This window comes from Chanos chanos, chromosome 2 (genome assembly GCF_902362185.1).
Source record: "Chanos chanos chromosome 2, fChaCha1.1, whole genome shotgun sequence".
In the NCBI taxonomy this organism is placed as follows: Eukaryota; Metazoa; Chordata; class Actinopteri; order Gonorynchiformes; family Chanidae; genus Chanos; species Chanos chanos.
Window position 1 is genome coordinate 45,473,697 of NC_044496.1, and position 6,000 is coordinate 45,479,696.

Below are 6,000 nucleotides of genomic sequence, written 5' to 3' on the forward strand. Positions count from 1 at the left end.
GTATTCTTACTTTATAATAATAATAATAATGAGAAGTAAAAGTACTCATCAAAATAACTTGTCCTAAAATGACTACTCAAGTAATAAGTTCATATGGTGATCTATTACATCTATAACATATTACATTCCAATGTATCAGAATGTCAGTTATGCCCAAAATAAAAATTCAAGATGCACTACTGAAATATCAGCAGTGCAATAGGCATTCATTACAAACTCATCTAACGTTTGCAACACGTTGGCTGTGTCCGAAATGGCATACTAGCGTACTGCATACTAGCCTAGTATACACTGCATACTGCGCACTACTCCACACACTAGTATACAGTATGGTACGCAATCATGAGAACTTTCATGTAGTGTACTACACGTTTGCTATCGGTTGGGCTATCTGTTCTGTTAAAATCGAACAACACACGACAACCACAAATATGTATCAAAAGTAGCCCTATAAGAAAGCATATTGACAAACTTATTACACCAAAATATGCAACTGATACATTTATATTCGGAACTGCAGCTGCAGCTGAAGTTGAAGCTGGTTCTGTCGCTGTCCGCCATGTTTTTAAAAATTTTTGACAGTTGGAAATCACCGCGTTGCTTCATGGGATGCAGTAGTCGGCGAAGTGAGCTCGTGATGTATACTAGAAATTTTCGCCAGAGTAGTGCATCATCCGGGTAACTGTCGTGTACTGCAAAATTTTTATTTTTCACGTACTGCATACTACTTACTACTTTTATGTCATAATTAGTATGCGAGTAGTATGTAGTATGCCATTTCGGACACAGCCCTTGTCTTTCAGTGATTTTCTCTGTAACTTTACATTTATTTTAAAAAGTTATGTATGTGTATGTGTGCCGGGTAGTAGCTAAGAATTCTGAGCCCCATGCTCCATTACAAAGGGGTGGGTTGTGGCCAACAACTTTTTTTGAGTTTATTTCCTAACATAAAGCAACCAGTAAGAGGGTTTTGCTGCTGTTTATATGTGGACGTCAGAATATGAAACAGAGAATGTTGCTAGTACTCTGTCACAAGGGACAGAGACCAGAGGGTGCAGGTAGAGAGCTTAGTGCAACGTCCAAAATCTCCTCTCCATCATTGAAACAAGCGCTGTAGCAACACTCTCCGTTTCATGAAGCTCAGTTAGCTGGCGCTAGCTCCCTCCATGCTCTCTCCCTCTCTCGCTTATAATGCTATTGTGTTAACAATCTGTGTAAGTAGTGTATACCAGTGGAGGGGTGTGGTTTATTTGAAACAGTGAGCCAATAGTCATATAAACTGTATCAAAGCAGTCAACATCGTAGAGGCAATGCACACGTGTGAATAAAAATAATTTAATAGGCCTAAATAAAAGTAGCGAGAAGTGGCTCTGAAGCTAGCACGGTTAGCTGCTGCTCACCTTGTGAAAATGGTGATGCATTGTAGCTTGCTATGTAGTCCTGTTATTTTTCACAGCTAGCAGAGGGGTGGCAGCACACGTATTTTAGAGATATAATGGGCCTAAAGTCTTTACAGAAACCACATACACATTCATTTTATTGAACTGAATTGAATGCGAGTCAAGCAGTTATTTTACAACCACGGGCATTATTTTGTCGATCTTCCAAAATCTCCTTACTCATAGGGATTTATTTAACAAACCGAAACTAGCAAAAATGATAAACTGCAGCATACAAAATGACGACTGTCACTTGCACATCCAATAAATCTCTGCACTACAACAAGCATTGAATATCTTTAAACAGACTTTCGCTGTGAACTGCCAGCTGGTTCCGGTTACGTAAACTCGCTGACATCCATCAAATGTTCAGTTTCCGTTAAAATGTTCAGACAAGCATGGTACAAATCAGGCAGCAATAAATTGTGTTTCCGATTATGCAGTTACGCGCATGTGCAGCACGGTACTCAGGGTCTGCCTTCAAGTGTTCTGTTCACACATGCGTGGTACAAATCTGGCAGGAATAAGTTGTGTTTCCAGTTATGTAGTTATACGCATGTGCAGAGCAGATCGTGCTTCCGGCTACCGATGGGGTACTTACAGGGTTTTTTTTTATATATATATTTACTCAAAATAATGACAATATTAACTATATCTGAGATGTTTGTGTCCAAGTTGCCCATGTAATAGATTATGTCATAGTAAGTAAAATAAGGTATCACATCCATTTTTAGTGACAACCAAGCATGAATATTAGACCAAAATAGCTTACTATAAGAACACCAAAAGAATAAATGTTCAATGGATTCCGTCTCTGCAGAACAAAAGCTACAAGGGCCCATTTCAAATTTGAATTTTCTTTGTAGAAAATCAGACAGGGTATATTTAAAGTGTTTTGTTTTTTTTAACTTTAGGAGCAATATGACATGACAAATAAAAAGGGAGTACTCGTCTCCTCAAAGAGATCTCTATCTTCCCCTGTAAAGAGCATGAGTTAAAGTCCCTTAAAGTATTTTGTTTGAAAACCGTACTAACTAGTTTGTTGTATTTTTTGTCCAACAGAAAAACATCACCAACTTTCAAAGGTAAAGAAGGTGTAAAAGAGGAAAATTGGATACTATTTTTTACCATGTGGAGTAATGGGATGGGAACTGCCTTACATATTTTGTCATATTCCTTGCTACAGACAGTAATTTTATACTTTCTTGTAAATTCTTCAAACAATAAAAATTGGCCACTTGAATTCAATAAGTCCAGGACAAACATTAGGTTACTGTCATACCAATCAGTTTTAAATATGGATTTTCTATTTACGGTAATAATCCATTTGTTCCACAATATAGTATTATATGGTGAGAAATTATGGGTAAACATCATTTAACCGAAAAGTAGAGCTTGTTTGTGGAAATCAGACAGATTTAAAGGAATTTTAGACACTTCAAAATCACATTTAGGAAATCAGTCCCTCCAGCCTTACTTAATAATTCGTAAGGAATATGGTACCATATGGACTGAGGTTTAAACATACATTTAAACATACATTCATTGAACAGGTGTACCCGTGGGTTGCACCATCAACATGTGACACAACAACAAAAACAGCATGGAGTGAGAAAATGAGTGCAGACGGTGATGACGTTGTTGATAAAAGTAAGGTGGTTAAATTCAAAATTACGACGGAGTAGTCGGGCAACGCTGAATAGAAAAAATGTCTCAGATTTCGAGAATAAAATCCCAGTAGTTCGAGAATAAAGTCGTAATTTTACAAGAAAAAGTCATAATGTTACAAGAACATGGTCGTAATTTTACGAGAAAGGTCATAATATCACAAGAATGAAGTCGTAATTTTAGACTACGTCTTATTTTAGAGGGGAAATATCAGAAGAGCAGTTTCTTGTGCAAGAAACTGTGTCTGTTCCAAAGAAAGAACCCCACGAACTTAGAGGACATTGCCTCTTTTGTTACGATTTTATTCTCGTAATATTATGATTTTTTTCTCGTAAAATTCTGACTTTACCCCCCACCCCGGGGTAACGTTTTGGTGAATCCGCAGCCCTCTTGTCGTTTACATATGTGCCTGCACATTGTGTTAACGACAGTAAAATTAAATTATATTGAACTGAATAAATTATTCCAATCTGTGAACACGAAATGCTTACCCAGAGCTCTCTGCAGATGAATTCCCCAACACAAATGAAACATACACTGATGCTGATAAGTAAGCCATTCCAGAGGCTCAAAATAGAGCAAGAGGGATTTTGATTCCTGTGATGACATTTTGGCTAGTGGCATGTTAAGTAAATAGTGTTTTATCAGAGATAAAATTACCCATGCTTTATTTTCAAAACACTAAGGTTTGTTCATGTTTAATTGGTTGAGCATAGCAGTTAGGTCAGTTTAAAGCCTTTGACTGCAACAGGTTGGACAGCACCCTAGTTAGTGTATGAAGATCACTTTGCCAATGCTAGGGGTCTTATTTATCCCAAGCTATAGACAGAGTACTTTAAAATCATTCTTCAAAACCATCAAAAACTTGTTTCAAAAAGTTCAACAGCCTTTTCTTAAGTTGTTAAGTTGTTCTCACCAGTTTTAACAACAGATGCAATGGTGTGATTTGCCAGTGACACACTGACCAACCATGAGAAGTTTGTTGCAGTTCAGTGTTTCAATATGGGGCTCTCAAACTATTGTGGCTTTGTGTACTTCATGTACTGGAATATTTTGTGTATTTGAATGGGAAAGATGGGATGTTTATGTGAGGTGTTCAGCATTCAGATTACATCATTAGTATTTTAAAAAGGGGGCTGTATATGACTTTAATTTTTTTCTGTTTGAGCCCTGTTTGACCATGTGGCCTGCTCCAGCACAACCTCACCCAATTCAAACAGTTACCTTCACATGCCATATCGCAGAACTTTAGTTGAACTAAAGAGTAAATGTAACAGAGTGAAGAAGATGTACATTTTTATTCAACCTTTAAAAGAGTGTTTGGCTTTGGGAGTTGTTGACGTGGCTTGATTGTGTTTGTGTATGTGCTTCTAATTATCCACATGCTATTAAACAGAACTGTGTACAACACAGTTGTTGGTAGCATACTGACATGTTAAGAAGTGCTCTGACCCACTGCCCTGTATGGCTTCACACATACCTCAGGCAGCCCAGAAGTTCCAGTGCACCAAATATTTTTCAGGTATTACCTTGCCACTGCTGTCTTTGTCTCTACTTTCTGATTAAGCTGGATCCAAATCACTGAAATCTAGTGGTTCTTCTACCATTATGAAACACTTGGAAGTGACTCATTGTCCTTTTGAGTAAAGACAGAACAAAGACAAAGCGGGAGGACTTTTTATTATCCAAAAAAGAATAACTAGAACTTCAGGTAATGTAATAATATAACAATTTATGTAATACATCTCTACATTTGTGTCATGGAAGTAACAGTAGTAAAAGTTAGAACTGTTAGCTGTATTGACGGTTATGTATTTAATATAAAGACACAATATTTTGATTAAGACAGGATATTTTTAGACATTTAAAGCTATACAGAATCTTATAAGCTTATGAAGGAACATAGAAGTGACAAAGAGTCATGGAAGTTTATTAGTTAAAGGTCTGGCTATATGTTTATAATGTTAGAATAAGCACCAGTGATAGACAGCAACATCAGTAATGAATTTCCAGATTTGTGTCATAGGAGTAGCAGCACTGAAAGTTGTAACTGTTAGCTATTTTGACTTTACTGTTATCTATTCAGTTGAGCTGTCACACCCTTTGCAAAGTGTCTGTGTTCTCACCGAATATTCTAAGCCTTTTGAATTGATTCTGTTTGTATTACTTTCCTGTGTTGTGATCCTAGTCTGCTCCATCATCTCTGATTTTGTGTGTTGTCTCAAGTATTCTGTTAACCATGTACCGAACTTTGCTAGTTGCTGTGACTTGCTTCTGGCTAATGCCTTGGATTAAAGTCTGCCCTTGTACTTGTATCATGTATCTTTTGGTAATTGTAATAAAAGGATACCACAAAAAATCTTCTTACTGACATTCTTGTGTTTTTGGTTTATTGTATAATTACACTGTTCAGTGTTAGAGATTGTACTATATAATCTATATATAACCTTTTATATTGTTTAATATTGTAATATCTTTGAGCTATTCAATCGATGCTGCCTTGTCTGTTCAGAGGATGAGTTGTGAGTTGTGGTTGAATAAGTTGTGGGTGAGCTGAAAGAAGAGACTCTGTCCACTGTGTCAAATATTCTTTTCTGCCTTGTTTGTTTAACTCTGCTTCTTGAAAGATTACCGTTGCCTAATGCTTTATAAGTATGATCAATCCATATTTAAGCCTTTAAAAACCCCTGTGTTTTTGTTACCAGCAGAGACTGGTAGGTGCCAAATTTTCAACATGCGTATTGTCCCTCAGGATAAATTATACAGCACAAAACATTAATGTGACTAGTGATTTCACTGTATTGTCATAATTATATTAGATCGTTCACATTATTTTCACATTAGTTATCTTTGGATCCTTTCAGGTTGTAGCGAATTACTGTACAGTAAGAGA